Raw genomic sequence first — 18,362 nt, 5'->3', positions numbered from 1 at the left:
TTGCAAAGTGATTAACTGAATCAAATATGCCTCAGTAAATAGACAAGGCCTTGGGAATTGGTCACGTAATTTCCCCCAAAGAAAGTGTCATGAAGTCCTTCAGAGATAATATATCTTTCCCTGAAATAGTTGGCTTTTTCTATATATCTACATCTACATCAATATCTATCTATCTATCTTAGATCAGTCAATAAATATTTATGAAGCACCTATTATGTGCCAGGCACTCTGCTAAGTGACGTGTGTATGTAGCTGTGCCTTTCAGAAGGTATCACATAAACTGCTGTCAAGACTCCCAAACATGAGAAAGAAGGGAAAGTAGTGGACTACTTCTAGAACATGGGTGATTTTCTGCTTTCTTGGACAAACTAAATAATGCAATGCTTTAAAATTATCAACTCAGGATCATTAGTGACTCAATAAAGATTCAGGTGTCTTATTTCACTCTGATTTTCCTGACCCTTAATGTCTGACTCATTTAGAGCCCTTTTAGATCAGAGGATCGAAGTCACTTGTTGTGTCAAGGACAGTGAAGAAAAATATAAATAAATTCAAACCTTCTGGCTAATAGAAATAGTATCAAAGAGTTGGAAAAGACTTCAGGGATGATCTTGTCCTTCTCTTTCATTTTACAGATGAGGAGATGAGAACTAGGTCACACAAGTAGAAAACATCCAAAAATCAGTGGTCTGAATCTAAGCTCAGAAATTACCTAATAACTGACTGTGCCATTAAAGAATCATAAATTTAGACTTGGAAGGAAATTTAGAGGTCAAGCCTAATCACTTTAAAGATGAGAAAGCTGAGGTTTAAAGAAATAAAATGACTTACCCAAGATTGCCTAAGGTCACCAGATAGTATGAAGCAGAGATGAGATTTAAATCCAGGTTCATTAGTCCTAAAGCTAGTACTATACTGTTTTCACTCTACCACATGGCTCACAATAGCTGCCCTACTCTTTGTAGTCATATTCAAATCACACACAAATACATACACAGACAAGTTCCTTCATACCTTTCCCATAGTCCCACTCTGAACTTGACTGACAGAATCTTTAAACACCTAAAAATTATCACAGGGAACCATTGCTATGATAATTCTGCCATGTTCAGAGCACCATATTCTTCATGACATTGCACTTCAGAATCTGGAAGGACAAACTTCCTGAAACATTTACCAATATCTTTCATTTTCCCACCTTCCTTCTTCCTATAGCTGACCTATATCCTGCTAGGAAAGAGAACAGGACATTGCTGTTACTGATTTCCTCTCCATCTTTCCCCCTAAATATTGTTGGTCTAGGGATACAATAAGTTCAAAATAAAAGTTGCTTCCATGGCCTCCCTTAAAGGGGAGGGTTCCCCATGCTTACACTTGTTGGCTTGATTTCTTCCCATTAAATGCAAATTATACAAAAGAACATCACAAATAGTGAACTGCAAAGACAACTATGTAAGCAAAAGGGCAAACAAATTGGACAAGTTATTAAAATATAACAAGTATACTAGCTGCAAATATATCCAAAAAATGCACAGAATGAATGAGTTTTTTAGATGTGAGATGCCAGTTCAATCAAGAGACAGAGATCTTGTCCAAAGAGAAACTACTAGATGTGGCTAGGAAGATGGTAATCAATCAAGAATGTGTTGAGAAGCCAACTTTCACTATGTGCCTGCAGCTTCCAAAGTTTGTCTGTTTGTCTCTGTGTCTTTTTCGGGAACTGTCCTCTAGAATCACATGTTCCTTTTTGAAGTAGTAATGAAGAATATCTCTCTTCTCCAAAGTTTTCAACCATCTCTACCCCTCACATGGTCACCCAGGGTTATGTCCAAATTCTCTCCACCAATCCAAAATAACTTATAGGCAACATAAAATACAAACACAAATACTCCTCCTCCTCTCCCCATTGGTTTGGTTTGGGAATTGGGTTACATGTCACCTTCATTTCTGAATACATTCTTTCCCCCCACTTCCCAGTGAGCCAACCCTTACAATAAAGAATGCAAAATGAAGAGGAAAAAATAGTTCAGCAAAACTAACCCATTTATCAATTAAGTCTGATGCAATATGCAGTATTCTATTCTCATAGACTTCTACCTCTGCACAGAAAGGAAGTGAATTTTCATCTCTCTTCTTTGGGGATGTTTGATCATTATAATTAGGGAACATTAAGTTTTGGTTGTTGGGTTTTCCATAAAAATTGTTGTGGTTATATGTATTATTATACTGGTTCTTATATATATGTATGTATATTTACATGTACACATACATATATATGCAAGCACACATATGTCCTCTCATGCTTCTCTCTGTCTTCTCATTTATGATTTCTTATAGTACAGTAATATTGTGTTACATTTATGTACTACAGCCATTCTCTGATTGATCATCAATTTTTATTTTAAGTTTTTTGCCACAATAAAAAGCATGTTTGTTGTATTTAGGACTTTTCTAGTTCAAAGCATTTGTACATTTTAGTTGATTTCTTAGCACAATTTCAAATTGTTTTTCAGAATGGTTGGACCCATTCACATGTCTATCAATAGTGTATTAGTGTGCCTGTCTTCCCACAAACTCTATAACATTGAAAGTTCACATAAAAAAAATCTTTACTAATTTGTGAGTTGTGAAGTGAAAGCTGAGAGTTGTGTTGATGTACATTTCTCTATTAAGGATTTGAAGCTCTCCTTAGTGTTGATGGGCTCACACTGTTTTTAATCATTCATCAGGTAAAAAAAATGAGGTTGAGATTATCCAATAGTGGTTTAGTGTTCTACGTATAATACCCCCAAACTTGCTTTCTATTTTCTCAGAACAGGGGAAAGTCCATTTTTTCTTCAATATGAAAAGTTTTTAGAAGTTTTTTGTAAACACTAAAGTAGAGTAGAGAGTTAATTTGAACAATACCGTGAAGGCTTACAGCAAGCCAAATGGGAAACCTAGCAGAAAATTGGAATTGATTCAAGCAGTGCATTGAGAACCTTTTAAGTCAAGATGGGTTGTTGAGAAAACAAGCTAGGTGACCTTTCCTTGCAGGGCCATGATGTGTACATATAAAGAGTTCAAAGCTCTAAGAAGGACAAGGGGGTGGGGGTAGAAGTTGGCAACAATCACGCAATAGGGAAAGCCAAGAAAGAAAGTTTTACAGAATGAGCAAGAACTTTTCTAAACAACTACCCAAGGTCAGTGTGAACTCATTGATATTTATGTAAGTGATCAAAGGCTAAAACAAAATTTCCCCCCCGCAATGACATGACTCATTAAAATAGAATGAACTTTTTTGGGGGGGAGCTACTTTGTACAAGCAATTGGTTTGCCATTTACTATTTGGGAAAGCAGACTCGATTTTGTGAAGTGACACTAGCCAGAATGGAGTCCAAGAAAGATGGGGGAAAAAATTAACAGAGCATGTCCATGTAAAGGGAAAAGAGGGATGGAGTGTTTTCTTTCAAAAGTTTAAAAGGAAATTCTCAAGTTAAGCAGATGTGATCTGAATGTTGTCAAGTGGCAACTGCTTATGAGTAGGTGTGTGGTGCTGGGTAGCAGGAGGAAGTGACTGGCAGTGGTGGGAGGTGAGAATGATAGACAAAGCTAGGTTTATGATAAACACTAGACCTAATCTGGGAGAGGAAAAAACTTCAAAGAGAGAGAGAGAGAGAGAAAGGAAGACAGATGTGTAGCAAGATCTTGAGCAATAATTATGAAAACAATATGAGAAATATTAGGCATGAGAATTCACTCAAAGAATCAAACTTGTTTAGTTTGTCATGAAATTCAAATTAAAAGCTTTACAGTGTTCTACACAATGGGACATTATGGGGGCTGGTTTCTTTTCTGGGGAAGAAAAATGTAAAAAAAAAAACCCCTACAACCATGTAAATGTGGTTTTGTGAAGGGAGATGTCAAGAGAAGAAAGAAGTACATACTGAAGACTTGGTCAGAATAAACAAAAGGAAAGTTGAGGGAAGCTGGAACCTGATGTTCAGGAATAGCATTTTAGAAAAAGCAGGGTTTTGGGTGAAGCTCTGGGAATATAGAACAAAATTGCCTGCTCCATCCAGTCCCATTGCAATCTTCCCAAATGAAGCTCCAGGATACTCTACTTACAATATTTACTCATCCCAGCCCAAATATCAGCCTGCCTCAGGAAGGTAAGGGTTGAAGAAGAGACAAAATAGTTCAAAGATAGCCAGTAATTAAAGCAAGCACCAGAGTCCTTTTGGACTATCCTTTAAGCTGTTGGATTCTACATGATGTCCAGAGATCTGTATTTGAATAGACGAGCCTCTGACACCCACTAGCTCTGTGATCATGGGTGAATCATTTAACATTTCTCATCATCAATTTGCTCATCTGTCAAATTAAGGTAATAATATATGCCTCATGAGACATTGTGCTGTAGTGAAGTTGGATACAGGAAGGTCTTGGATTAAGCTTTGCCTTTTACTAGTTTACCAGTTGTTTGACCAGGGGCAAGTCAGTTAACCTATCAATTCCTCTGGTCAAATCATATACAGAATATAGCATTCCACATTTTAGGGTAACCCATGGCCCAAGACCTGCAAAGATTCTGGACTCATACAGAACAAATCCTACTCTTTGCACTTGATCCTGAAGGGGTCCCCATAGGCCACCTATTTCAACATCTAAAGTTTATAGATGTATGAGGTGTTCAGGGAGCACTAGCATCTCTGATGTGAGGACTTTGCAGAGTCCTTTGTTCATTCTTTGATGGCTACCTTTCACATGACTCTCATCTGTGGCTCAAAACAGTAGTACCAAGTACGGTGGCTACACCCCAGTAAAACTACCTTGAAAGATGAGCTAAATCAAGTGGAGGGTAAGCAAAAGGCCTCAGACCTGTTGGTGAGTTAGGGAGATGTCTGCCCCAAATGTGAAGACTTCCCCTGGTGGAATAGATGGATGATAACAATTTGTTCCAATGGCCATGATGGGGGCTGAAATAGGCACTGTTGGCTTAGAGCTCAGTCAGGCATTAAGATATCAAAGTTATCTGTGGCATCCTGAGTCAGCTTCCAGTCATTCTGACCACTGGAATTTGATTATTCTGAGGCTGACTCTGCCTCATTTGAATCCAATTCTTGGGCAAGTCCAGCTACATGATGTCATCAATCCTCTTCAAGAAGGAAGCCAGAACAATGAATGATAAAGAAATCAAGATATGACTGTATGAGGATGTATTCAGATGGAAGTGGATTTCTTCGACAATGAGAAGATCTAACTCAGTTTCAATTGATCAGTGATGGACAGAAGCAGCTACACCCAGAGAAGGAACACTGGGATATGAATGTAACCTGTTTGCATTTTTGTTTTTCTTCCCGGGTTATTTTTACCTTCTGAATCCAATTCTCTCTGTGCAGCAACAAGAGAACTGTTTGGTTCTGCACACATATATTGTACCTAGGCTATACGGTGACACATTTAATGTATATAGGACTGTTTGCCATCTGGGGAAGGGGGTGGAAGAAGGGAGGGGAAAAGTCGGAATAGAAGTGAGTGCAAGGGGGAATGTGGTAAAAAATTACCCAGGCATGGGTTCTGTCAATAAAAAGTTATAATTATGAAAAAACAAACAAACAAAAGAAATGAAGATCTGGAGGGTTGAGTACTTTGCTTAAGTGTGATTGAAGTGGCATGGGGCAACGCTAGCATTTGAAGTCAGGACGTCTGGCTCCACACCAAGTTTTCTTTCCACTGTAACCAGACACTTTCCCTTTCTACTGTACCACATTCTTCTACCTCTTAGCATTGTTTTCCCCCCTTCATTTTTCCTCATACAATACTTGCTTGTGGGCATCTTTCATTCTTCCACCCATTGGTGTATAACTTTTTTGGCATGGACATATTTATTTTAGATTTTGCACATAGCACAGTGCATTATAGACAGCAGGCAATAAATATTGAATTTAATTGAATCAATGGAATTAACATTGACTCTGGAGTCATATTCTGGATTTATATCCTGCCTTTGATGCTTATTTGTGTGACTTTGGGGAAATCAATTAATTTCCCTATGCCTCAGATTTCTCATCTCTAAAATAAGGGACCTGGACTGAATGATCTCTGGAATTTCTTGCAATTCTAGATCTTACATTGTTTTTGCTGTGTCTCTTCTTGTGATTGAAATGAAAAACTTCAAGTTAGCCACGAGAGGCCGCCATTGCTCCATTGTTATCATCCACTCAAAAAACATGGATAATATAGATGCTTTAGCTTCTCTTTCTATAAAAATTAGATTAAGAGACTTCCATGAGGGAGACTTACCCAGTAGAAGGTCTCAGATTTAGAATAAAGTTCAAAAAGTAGAGCTAGAGAAAGACTTTATATATATATATATAAAGTCTTTCTCTCTTTCATATATATATATATATATATATATATATATATATATATATATATGAAAAATGCCATTATTATAGCTTTCTTCATCGTTTATATTTTATACCATTAAAGTTAGTTTTGGTTTTCTTTTGCCTCTGCCATTATTTTTCTGTTAATACTATCTAAAGAATTAAAAAAAGACCATCAGTTACTAACATATTCAACAGAAAATTGGATTGTAGTTGAAATATACACTCTAGGATTAGAGGAAAATTAGTGCTTTTGGTTAATTGTAGTTGGTGGTATTATTCAGGCAGGTCAAGAAGGAAGGTCCTCTGGTAAATTTTCAACTAGTGTCCCCCTACTCCATCATGTGTAAAATAGTGTTTTTCCCTCATACAGTCATATACTTAGTGAAAGAAAAATCATCATCTTTGGATTCTAGTCTTGAATTTCCCTCTCTGTTACTCTGCAATTCTGGGTAAATGTCTTTATTCACTGAAATTTCAACCTTCTCATTCATCATGCTGTTAGTCAAATCTTGGACTAGTGTCAAAACATGAATAAAGTGATTTGAGAACTTATTCTGGTAGGAATCATACTGTAGTTGTGCAAAGTCATAGTGATATTTATGCAATGTGACTCAGGAGCTAGAATCGAGTGTTAATTAAACATGGAGTTTTGGGAAAATCATATGCAATAAAATTCAAATAAGAATATGTTAAGGACAGATGAACCCTTCATATTTTTCCCCTTAAAATTCTATAAGGACTAAGAGATCCCTTCTAAGTCCAAATCCTATAATTTTATGTAAAGTAATTGGTAAAACTTTTCATAATGTAGTGGAAACTCAGTCTCTTATCTATAAAATGAATGCATTGTGCTACATGACTTTAAAGTCCCTTGTAGATCCAAATCTATTCTCTGTGATCCTAAGTCCATGATCAGATCATGGAACTAGGCCATCTCTCTATAATTCTTTAAGCAAACCCTATGCAATAAAAAATAGTTTTGTTGTTGTTTGGTCTATGTTCATTTCTTTTTCCTTTTTTATTGCTATAGTTAGCATTTCTGGTGTACTATTGGATAGCAATGATGATAATGGACAATCTGGCTTGACCCCTGATTTTAATGGAAAAGCTTCTAGCTTATCTTCATTGTAGAGTATTCTGGTTCTTGGTAAGATCTTGGATCTAGGAGACAGAGGATCTGGATTTGAGTACTAGCCTTATTGCATATGATCTAGAACATCATTCCTGAAATTAAACAATTGGAGTACCAACTCTTTGTATATATATTGTTGGATCTGGTCAAATCACTTAATTTCTATTTGACTAATTTTCCTGCTAGGGTCTCCCAGGATTTTTGTGAGGGTAAAATAAGATAATACTTGTAAAATACTTTACAGACCTTAGCATGCTACATAAATACTAAAAATATTATTTATTATGTGTGAGGCACTGGGAGTCAAATATGATAAATGAAGCAATCCCTACTACATTACTAGAGGTAAACAAATTCCTTCTTTTCATTTTCCATTTCCTTATCTGTAAAATGAGCATAATCATTCAACCTGATATAGCACTTGTGATGCTACAAAGCACTTTAATCTTTATTTTATTTTACTTTTTTATTGAAGTTTTTATACATATGCAAGGATAATTTTTCAACATTGATCCTTGAAAAACCTTGGGTTCCCATTTCCCCCCTTTCCTTCTACCCCCCTTCCCCTAGATGGCATGTGATCCAGTATATGTTAAACATGGTAAAAATATATGTTAAATCCAATATAGCACACATATTTATACAATTATCTTGCTGCACAAGAAAACTCAGATCAAAAAGTAAAAAGAAAATGAGAAAGAAAATAAAATTCAAGCAAATCACAACAAAAAGAGTGAAAATGCTATGTTGTTATCCACCCTCAGTTCCCACAGTCCTCTCTCTGGGTGTTAATGACTCTCTCCATCACAAAGCACTTTTATCATAATGTCTGTGAGTTGTACTCATGAATATTCATATCCTAACTTTACATATGAGAGATGGAAGGTCAGAGAAGTTAAGTGACTAAGTTAGGAGCACACAGCTAGTCAGTGTTGGAGCTGAGATTTGAACCCCATTTTCTGGGGTTCAAAAGTTCATATTCTTTCTCTTGCATTAGTCAGCTCTCTACTTACCGTTTTGGATTCTTGCGGGATTCAGTCAATTAAGATGAGGCAGTTTGGCATAATAGGTAGAATGTTGGACTTGGTATTAGGGAGACTTAGTTCAAATTTTGCCTCTAAGATTTACTAGCTATATGATAATGGGCAATACTGGATTCTTAGTTTCCTCATCTATAAAGTAGAGCTAATATTATGTTTAGTGCTTGATTTATGATGTCATTTTGACAATCAAATGAAATGACTGCTGTAAAATATTTTGTAACCTTTAAGGAATTATATGATGGGGGTTATTTTAAACTATGTAAAAAGTGTTCTGTAAATGATAACGTGCTGGACAAAAGAGATAGTCAATTTAAGGTTTTCTTTTCTGTCACTGAATGCTAATTATTAAAGAAAAGGAATTATAATATTCAGGAAATTTATTTTTAGGAAAGTTAGCATATTTCTTGATGGCATGCTAGAATGGATAAAGTTTTGTTGGTAAGATGACTCCTTATCTTCAAGACCATCCTACTAAATACTGCCTCCCCAGGAACTTCATCTCTAACAACTAAGTCCAATAGAGGCAGCAAAGTTCACTTGGGAGATGATTGACACAAATCTGCCAGGAGACATGAGGAAATCTGATCCAGATCTTTAGAATACTATATAGGTCATTGTTATTATCATAGTTGTCATAATCATCTTCACCATCATCATTAACATCAATATAGCCTTTTATACAGTGCTTTAAAGTCTACAAAACACTTTATATTTGTCATCTTTGATCCTCACAATAGCCTTGGGAAATAAGTGCTATTATTATCAATCCTTATTTTATAGACGAGGAACCTGAGGCAGGAGCTAAGTTACTATCTCATTTTCATACAACTAGTTAAGTAGCAAAGGCTAGATTTAAATTCAAATTTTCTTGATTCCAGGTCTGGTGCTCTATTTATTGTGACAATTAGGTTAAAGGAATAGGAATGTCTTCTGTAGGAAGAGATGCTTGGGGGGAACATAATGACTATCTTCCTATAGGTGGGGGTTGTCATAAGGATCACAGAAGGACGCCTGAAAGGAACTTCAGGAAACTGAAACTCAGGGAGGTTAAGTGACCAGGTCACAAAGACAGGGTTTGACTCCTGGTCCTTTAACTCCAAAGGCAATGACACTGTTCTTTTGTACTGTATTATATTTGACACCAGAAGAAAAAATTGGGAGCAATGGTGGGAGTGGGGAGCTAAAAGGGACAAAGATTTCAGTTCTATGTAAGGGAAAACTTCCTAACAATTGGAGTTGCTCCTAGGTGCAATGCAAAGACCAGTTACCCAGATGCCAGGGAAGCTATAATGGAAAGGCTTGTTCAGGTACAGGATAGGCCAGATGGCTCCTTCCCTGGCTCCAACTCAGAGATTCAGTGACCTTGAGTGTTTGAATCCTTCCATGGCAACATAAACACTTGAACCCAAAAAAGCCTCACACCTGTCAAGGTAGGTTAGCCTCCAGAGACAGAAAGTGAAATACTGAAAAGAAATTCTCTGGAAAGTGGAAAACACTCCTGTGTCAGCAGAAGGTCACTGACATGCTTAAAAAAGGCCCCTTGTTGGTTGGGTCACCAAGGGCCCCAGAGATTTAAATATATTTTTAGAAGTCACTGAGTGCTTACTAAAGAGTTTGACACTCAGAGTTCTGGAATTTGAAGTTACTTCACTCAGAACCCACACATACAAACTGGTTTTTCTGTTGTTGCAGGGTTTTTTTCTCCCTGGTTCTGGTCATTTCCTGATATTGAGATTGAAAACAGCTTGGTCTTGACCTTCAACTCAATACAGGGTTCAGTTTACACTGAAGTAGAATAAATGGGAATAGAAGAGAAACGAGTTTGAATTTGGACCGAGAAAACCTGATTTCAATGTTGCCTCTGGCCATCTTTATTTATTTATTTATTTATTTTTGTGATGCAATTGGGATTAAATGACTTGCCAGGGTCACACAACCAGTAAGTGTCAAGAGTCTGAGGATGCATTTGAACTTAATCTCTTTCAGACTCCAGGACTGATACTCTACCCACTATGTTACCCCTGGGTAACTTTATTTAAATGCTACAGGGATCTGTGCCTTTATTATGTCAGACTGAAATTCTTCCATGCCTTAGCAGACACTCCTTATAGGAAAGAGACAGAATAATGCAAACTCCCTGAAGTTTTCTCCAAACCATGCGCTACTCAAGAAGCTTTGCAAAATTTAACTATATGTATGAAAGTTATTCTAATAGATATAAAAGCCCTCTTCAAATGACAATATGCTAGGCATAAGAAAGGCAGTCAATTTAGAGCTTTCTTTTCTGTTTTCAAAACCTAATTATTAAAGAAAAGGAATCACACTATTCAGAAAGATACTTTTAGGACAGTCAGTGCATCGATTCCAGAAACAGCAGAGTTTTGGGTGAAAGGTAACTACCTTCTCACTGTCTGCTCCAGAAATTTCATCTTTTTCTTCTTGCATCTTGGATAAAATACAGACTCTCCAGCCAAGCATGCAAGCCTTCCACGATATACCTCCAGTCTATAGTTCCAGATTGATCACATATTTCTACCCTGCACCCAGTCTATGCTCCATCCAAACTGGTCTACTTAGCTTCCATTTCCCACATTTTCCTCTCATGATCAGTCTATCCCACACCCCTGGAACACACACCCTCCTCACATTAGAGCAGCTACCTCCCAGGGTTGTGGTGAGGATCAAATGACAAAATTTCTCAACAGCTTAGCCCAGTGCCTGGCACATGCTTAAAAAATACTTATTCTTCCCTTCCTTCTCCTTGTTTCATGGTCAAAAAGAGCTCAGATATGAGTTCTCCTGAATCCCATCATTAGTGCTCTCTCCCTATCTCTCCTCTTACTTTTTTCTGTATTTTCTTTTCCTTCCTTCCTTCCTTCCTTCCTTCCTTCCTTCCTTCCTTCCTTCCTTCCTTCCTTCCTTCCTTCCTTCCTTCCTTCCTTCCTCTCTGTCCTTGTCTCTCTCCCTCCCTCCTCTCTCTGTCTTCTCTCTCTCTCTCTCTCTCTGTCTCTCTGTCTCTCTGTCTCTCTGTCTCTTCTTCCCCCCCCTTGTTTGTGTAAAAATCAGTGTTAAGTAACTTGCCCAGGGTCATATAGCTAGTAAATGTTAAATACGTGAAGCTGGATTTCAACTTAGGCCCTCTTGACTCCAGGGCTGGTACTCTATCCACTACACCATCTAGCTGGCCCTGTGTCTATTTTCTATATACATGTCTATATAGAATGTTATATAAGCATAGAGAACATATGTAGCACATAATAAATAGTATATAGAATACTATTCTATATGTCATATAAGTATATAGAATTGTAATGCCGAAGAAACTGAGCAAGACAGAGATTAGAGACCAATTCAATAGTTTATTAAATGGAGAGAAATACTGGGACCAATGGATCCATGGTTGGTCCCAGGGCTAGACGAGACTATCATCTCAAAAAGTCTAGCCCCAAGTATCGGGACAGCAAGCTTTTTATAGAATAACAAGAACAATGATATAATGGAGGTACCTAGGTGGGGATAATCTAATGGAGGGAGGTTACTGATATTCTAATGACATCTAAAATGGATAAATCTTTATCTTGCCAAACATTAAGAAGGAATGTCTATAAAACCTTTATCTCAAACATTAAGAGGGAAAGGTTATAACCTAAGGCAGAATAACTAAATAGGACAATTGGAGAAACTGGGTCACGACACTAAAAGGGAACTTTGGCATAACAGAATGTCATACATAATAGTATATAGAAATGTATATATGTATGTAGAATACATGTAATACATAATAATATAGAATACACATATAAGTATATAGAATATATGTAGTACATAACAGTATATAAAATGTATATATAAGTATATAGAATATATGTAATACATAATAGCATATAGAATGTATATATGAGTATATATTTAATACATACATAACTTTATAGAATATATGCAACATATAATAGCATATAGAATACATATATAGGAATATAGAATGTATGTAATATAGAATAAGATATAGAATGTATACATGTTTATAGAAAATATGTAGTAAAGAATAGTATATATGATATATGTAGTTTATAATAGTATACAGAATACTTATATAAGAATATAGAATTTATGTAGTATATAATAGTATATAGAATGTCTATATATAATACATATATAAGTATATAGAATATATATAGTATATAATAGTATATAGAATGTATATATAAGTATATAGAATATAATAGTACATAGAACGCATATATAAATATTTAGTATGCCGTAGAGAACAGGGACTCTCTTATTTTTATTCTTGTAGTTCCAGTACTCAGCATAGGGCTTTACCCACAGGAGCTCTTCATAAATGACTCTTGAATTGACCTGAATGGGTTTGTGTGACAGTCCTGGGTATTCTGAATTCTGGTGTTGCCCCTCTTTGCATTTAGCTCCTGTGATCCTTAGGTGAGTAACAGTTGGCGGCTGCCTCATGCCCGATGTCTTGCCTATATGGTGGGCCTGACAGATGTATTTCACTGGTATTCCTTTGGAGAACCAGAGTCCTTTCCTTAGAACATGTGGCATCAGGATAGTTAAGGTTCAAGTGACTGCTGGAGTCTCACTGCTGGTGAGTTATTCATAAGAGCTCGTCTGGAACTTACCTAGGTAAGTTCCTCACTCCTTGTTGCTTATGAATGAAAACATAAGCTCCCTAAAGGGAAGGCTTGCTCCTGGGTAGCACTAGTGAGCTGAGTCTCAGAGTCAGGAAAGCCCAAGTTAAATATCTGCTTCTGATATGTACTGGCTTCATGGGAAAATTATTTCCTTTCCTTTTTCTGAGCCTCAGCTCTTCCTCTGTAAAATGAGGGGATAGGGCTTAGGGTTCATTGTAGTCCCTTTCAGTTCTGAATTTATGATCCTATTTTCACAAAAATGTATTCATCCAAACAAAGGGATGCAGGATATTCTTTTTTTAAGGGGGTGGGGAGCTGTTCAAGTAATTGGTTTTCTCCCCAGAAGGTTTTAAAACCACTTCCCTGAGTTCTTGGGTCCCTTCCAAACACATTCTGATCTTCAGAAATCAAAAGAAAAAAAAAAGATGTGCTTCACATCATATTATTGGAATCTGAGACATATCCAAAATCTGTGAATCATAGTTTGTGGAATCAATTCTTTCCACTAGGAGATGGGCAACTAAGACCATGAAGTTTGGCAACTGCCAGAATCAGGACTTGCCCAATTCTTGAATTTTCTGAGGCCCCATGAGGAACATTCTTGTAACTGGCCAGTCCCCCGAGAGCAGTAAAGACAGCACGGAACGATGATGAATTTGTCTCTTTTTAGTTTTAGTCAGGGGCCCATCACATCCTGCTGCAATGGACAGCTGCCCCACAGGAATCTAGTTTCTGATGGTGGCCCTTCTTTCACCTAATCTCAGGTAACTAGCTCTCCATCTTCATTCTTGTGCATCAGCTCCAAACCATGTGTCAACTATGTGAATGTGTCAACCGTCTCCCACTCTCCAGCCTTGTTTTAGGTGATGTCTTCTATTAGAAGTCAGTTCTCTGAGGGTATATATAGACTGTCTTGCTTGCTCATATTTGTATCTTTAGCATATAGTATATAGTATATGATATAGTATATCGATATATAGTAAACAGTTAAAAATCATCTCCGCCAATCTTTCTGTTTTCTTTTTCTGTCTCTCTCTGTGTCTCTGTGTCTGTCTCTCCCTCCTCTTCCCTCTCCTCCATTATCATAAAAATTTGAAGAAATGTTCTCATACAATTTTAAGAAAAAGAAAAACAATTTATCATCCAAAGACTTAGTTTAATTCATTCTATTTTCTCCATTCACATGAGAGAAACATTACCAATTGATGCTCAAACATCTTTAATAAGAGGATGACTCCTTTGAAACTTAAAGAAATTAGCCAGGATAGGTATTTATGAAAAGACTATTGTTTTTCAAAAATTATATAAATACGCCCTGTAAGCAGAACCTGTGTGGGGTTTGCTTCTGGCAAGCAGCTGTATCTTTATAATTTCCTGAACTGAGAATGATGTTTCATAACAGAGAGCTATAGATCTGAGGATGGAGATAGACTGATTTCTATCAAAGCAAATGGCAAAAAGTTAAGCAAGGAGTTTTCAGTATAATGTTGGCAAATAGCAGCGGGACTTCCCAAAGTACAAGAGCTGATCTGTCATTGCTTTCAGGCAGTGTTCATGCCAGATAACAGTATGAAGCTATATCTTACTAGCTGGCATAACTGTTTGAGGCTTTTATTTATTTATAGTGACAGTGACAGGGTTTACACTTATACATTATTCCCCAAAGCCTGAAAACCTCATTTGTCATCTGCACAAAACTCAGCTTAGAGAGAGACATGGTAACTAGGAGTAGAATTAGGAAAGAATCCTGGATTTGGAGACAGAAAATCTGGGTTCCGGTCCTTCTCCGATAATTTACTATCTGGGTTCCTTTCAGCAAATCACTTTATTTTTTCAGGGTTCAGTCACCTCATTTGGTTGGATTGTATCAAAGTTTCTTAAAATGTGGGTCATGACTCCTTTTGGGGTCACATAATTGAATGTGGAGGCTATGAAAAATTTGCCAATATCAAAAGGTATAAAATATTCTGTCAAGATTTATTTTTTATGTAAATAAGTACATCAATCTCATTAGTATGCAAATTTGCTTTCATCTTTAATACATGGCAAAATTATATGTATAACAAAGAATGCTTTTAAAATAAATTTGTTATTGGTTTATTTTCAGTAAATTTTTGATTTGTATACTTATTTGATATACCCATATACCTGGGTTATGTAAAAATTTCTTGAGTAAAAAGGAGTCATTAGTGGGAAAAGATTTTTTAAAAAGTAAATAAGCATTTATTAAATGTCTACTATGGGCCAGATGCTGTGCTAAGATATTGGGTGTTTTGGGTTTTTTTTTTTAAGGCTTTGTCTATACATTGATTCTTAACATTGGAAAATGTTAAAAATGTTAAAAAAATAGGCAATGTCTTAAGTCTCCTTCAGCTTTCAATCTAAGATCTTCTGGTCCTTTTGAAGGAGGAGGGCAATAAGAAAATATCAGATGACACTCTGTTTTTGCATAAATTATCCTTGTGTCCAGGTATTCAGTTTAATTTGTTGGCTATTTTACTTTTGTCTTGACTTTTGTGCCTTTTTTTGCCAAGAAAATCTGGAAAAATCTCTTAATTGTACAGTCCAGGACCTTGATATTTTGTGTATCTTTCCAAACTTATACATTCCGTTCCTTTATGCATTCTGAATTCCAGATAAAGTGAGCTTTTTTGTCCTTGTATACACCTCTCCATTTTTTCTGTCTCTGTATCTGCACAGACTATTCCTATCTCCCATTCTTCCTCCTCATCTTTAATTGAAGAGGAAAGCAAGAAATGTTGATAGGGATGTGCAAAATTGGGACGTCAGTTCACTGTAGTGGAACTGTGAACTGATCTAACCATTTTGAAAAGCAATCTGGAATAATGCCTAAAGAGTTATTAAAATGCCTTTACCTTCACCTAGCAATACCTCTACTAGGTCTATTTCCAAAGATTATTAAGAAAAAAGGAAAAGAACCTATATGTTCTAAAATATTTACAGCAGCTCTCTTTGTGGTGGCAAAGAACTAGAAATTTCAGGGATGCTCATCAATTGGGGAATAGTTGGATAAATTGTGGTATATGATTGTGATGGTATATTAACGTCCTATAAGAAATGATGAGCATGATGATTTTTAGAAAGACATGGATAGATTTGCACAAAATAATGAAGAATGAAATGAACAGAATGAAGAGCACTCTGTAAATAACAGCAGCAATATTGATTTAAGAATTATTTTGGTCAAATAAGTCATTTTGGCTATTATAAATACCCAGATTAACTACAAAGAACCCATGAAGGAAGATGCTATCTGCAATCAGTGGGAAAAAAATGATAAATAGAAATATGTATAGAATGATTTTACATATATTTTAAAAACATATTTTATATATGTGTCTTAAGGTACAGTGGGAGGAAGAGAGGGAAGAAAAAAAGAAAGTTACATAACTTTATTGTATATTTAAAAGGAAGAGTAAATTGTATACAGTAACTTTGCAATTTCATTTGTAATCATCTTTTTTTTCTATTGTACTATTTACTATATTATGGAAATGCTTATTTTATTTTTCAAATTCAGAATAAATGTATACAATTAAAAAATTTTTTTTAAAAGTTGAAACACACACAAAAATTCCCAGCTTCTTTCCAAGCTCAGCTCAAATACCATTTTTTCCCTAATGTGGTCTTTCTTGATTTCCCAGCTACTAGTACCTTTTCTCCATTCCATCTTTATTACCTTGTACATCTATCTCTATCTCTATCTCTATCTCTATCTCTATCTCTATCTCTATCTATGTATATATTTATAACCACACAATCTATCCTAAAGAATGTAAACTCCCATAGGGGATGGACTGTCGCATTTTTTTTCTTTTTTGTCTTGTACTATGCCTAGCACATAAAAGGCACTTAATAAATACTTGTTGATTGATTGTTAATAATTCTAAGAAACTTGTACTAATGTTGCAGCCAGAGGGGCTTGAGACCTCTACATGATATGAGGACCATAGCTGTAGAACTAGTTAGACTTCAGAAGCCGCCTCATCCAATCATTTTACAGTTGTAGAAATTGAGACCCAGGTAGCTTAAGTGACTTGCCTAAGGTATGGAGGCAGTAAGCTTCATAGGGAAGATTGCAGGTCCTTTCTCTTGTAGCAGTTAGGTGGTACTGTAGAAAGAGTGCTGGATCTAGCGGCAGAAAGATGAGTTCAAATCCAGCCCCAGATATTTACCATAACTGTGATTCTTATATAGAATTTTAACTTAAAAAAATTTATTAACTCTTTTAATTATTATTATTATTAATTTTATTAAATCTTTTAATTTTTATATGCCTCAGTTTCCTCAATTGTAAAATGGGGGTAATAATAGAACCTTCCTTGAGGAACAAATGAGATAATTTTTGTAAAGCACTTAGCATAGTGCCTGGCATATAGTAGGTGCTTAATAAATGCTTGTTTCCTTTCTTTCAGAACCATCACTCTTTCCACTACACCAACCCCTATTCAGGATATGGTAACACCCGATAGGGGCTCATCCCCATCTGTAATATGCACCATACAACAACAGAGGGTAGATAGTGTAATTCCTTATTTTGCTCTCACTTTCAGAGATGGCTGCTTCTTTCTCATTAGTTTTGCCCCTTTGTGGGAGGAGAAAATCCTTGACAAATATGTAGATTACTAAATCATTATTTTGCCTCAAGCCCTTAGTAGGAAAATTCCTCCCTTCTGTTAAATCATATGTGTCTGGAAGCCATGGGTTGACTTGACCTTCTTGCCGTCTACCCTGTCTCCTGCCCTCCATTTTCCACATTTTGCTTTGAAAACAGTTGTTGAATCAATACCTACGCCTGCTGTTGGAATAGGTGTGTTAGCCAACTGCCCATTGTCTTTACTCACATTTTCCCCTCTCTAGAACAAAACTTCCTTCCCTGGTCACCACTTCTTTAGCGGTATTGCGATCCCTTATTTGAATACAAGGGCAATTAGGTGGTACAGTAGATAGTGTTGGACCTGGAGTCAGGGAGATCTCTGCTGAAATCTGATCTTAGACACTATTTGTGTGACTTTGGGCAAGTCACATTACACTGTTTGCCTCAGTTTCATCATCTGCAAAATGAGCTGGAGAAGGAAATGGGAAACCATTCCAGTATCTCTGTCAAGAAAACCCCATTTGTAGGGGCAGACTCATCACAAAG

Source organism: Sarcophilus harrisii, chromosome 4 (genome assembly GCF_902635505.1).
Source record: "Sarcophilus harrisii chromosome 4, mSarHar1.11, whole genome shotgun sequence".
Taxonomy (NCBI): domain Eukaryota; kingdom Metazoa; phylum Chordata; class Mammalia; order Dasyuromorphia; family Dasyuridae; genus Sarcophilus; species Sarcophilus harrisii.
The sequence above is the reverse complement of the archived record's forward strand: the minus strand, read 5'-3'. Positions refer to the sequence as shown.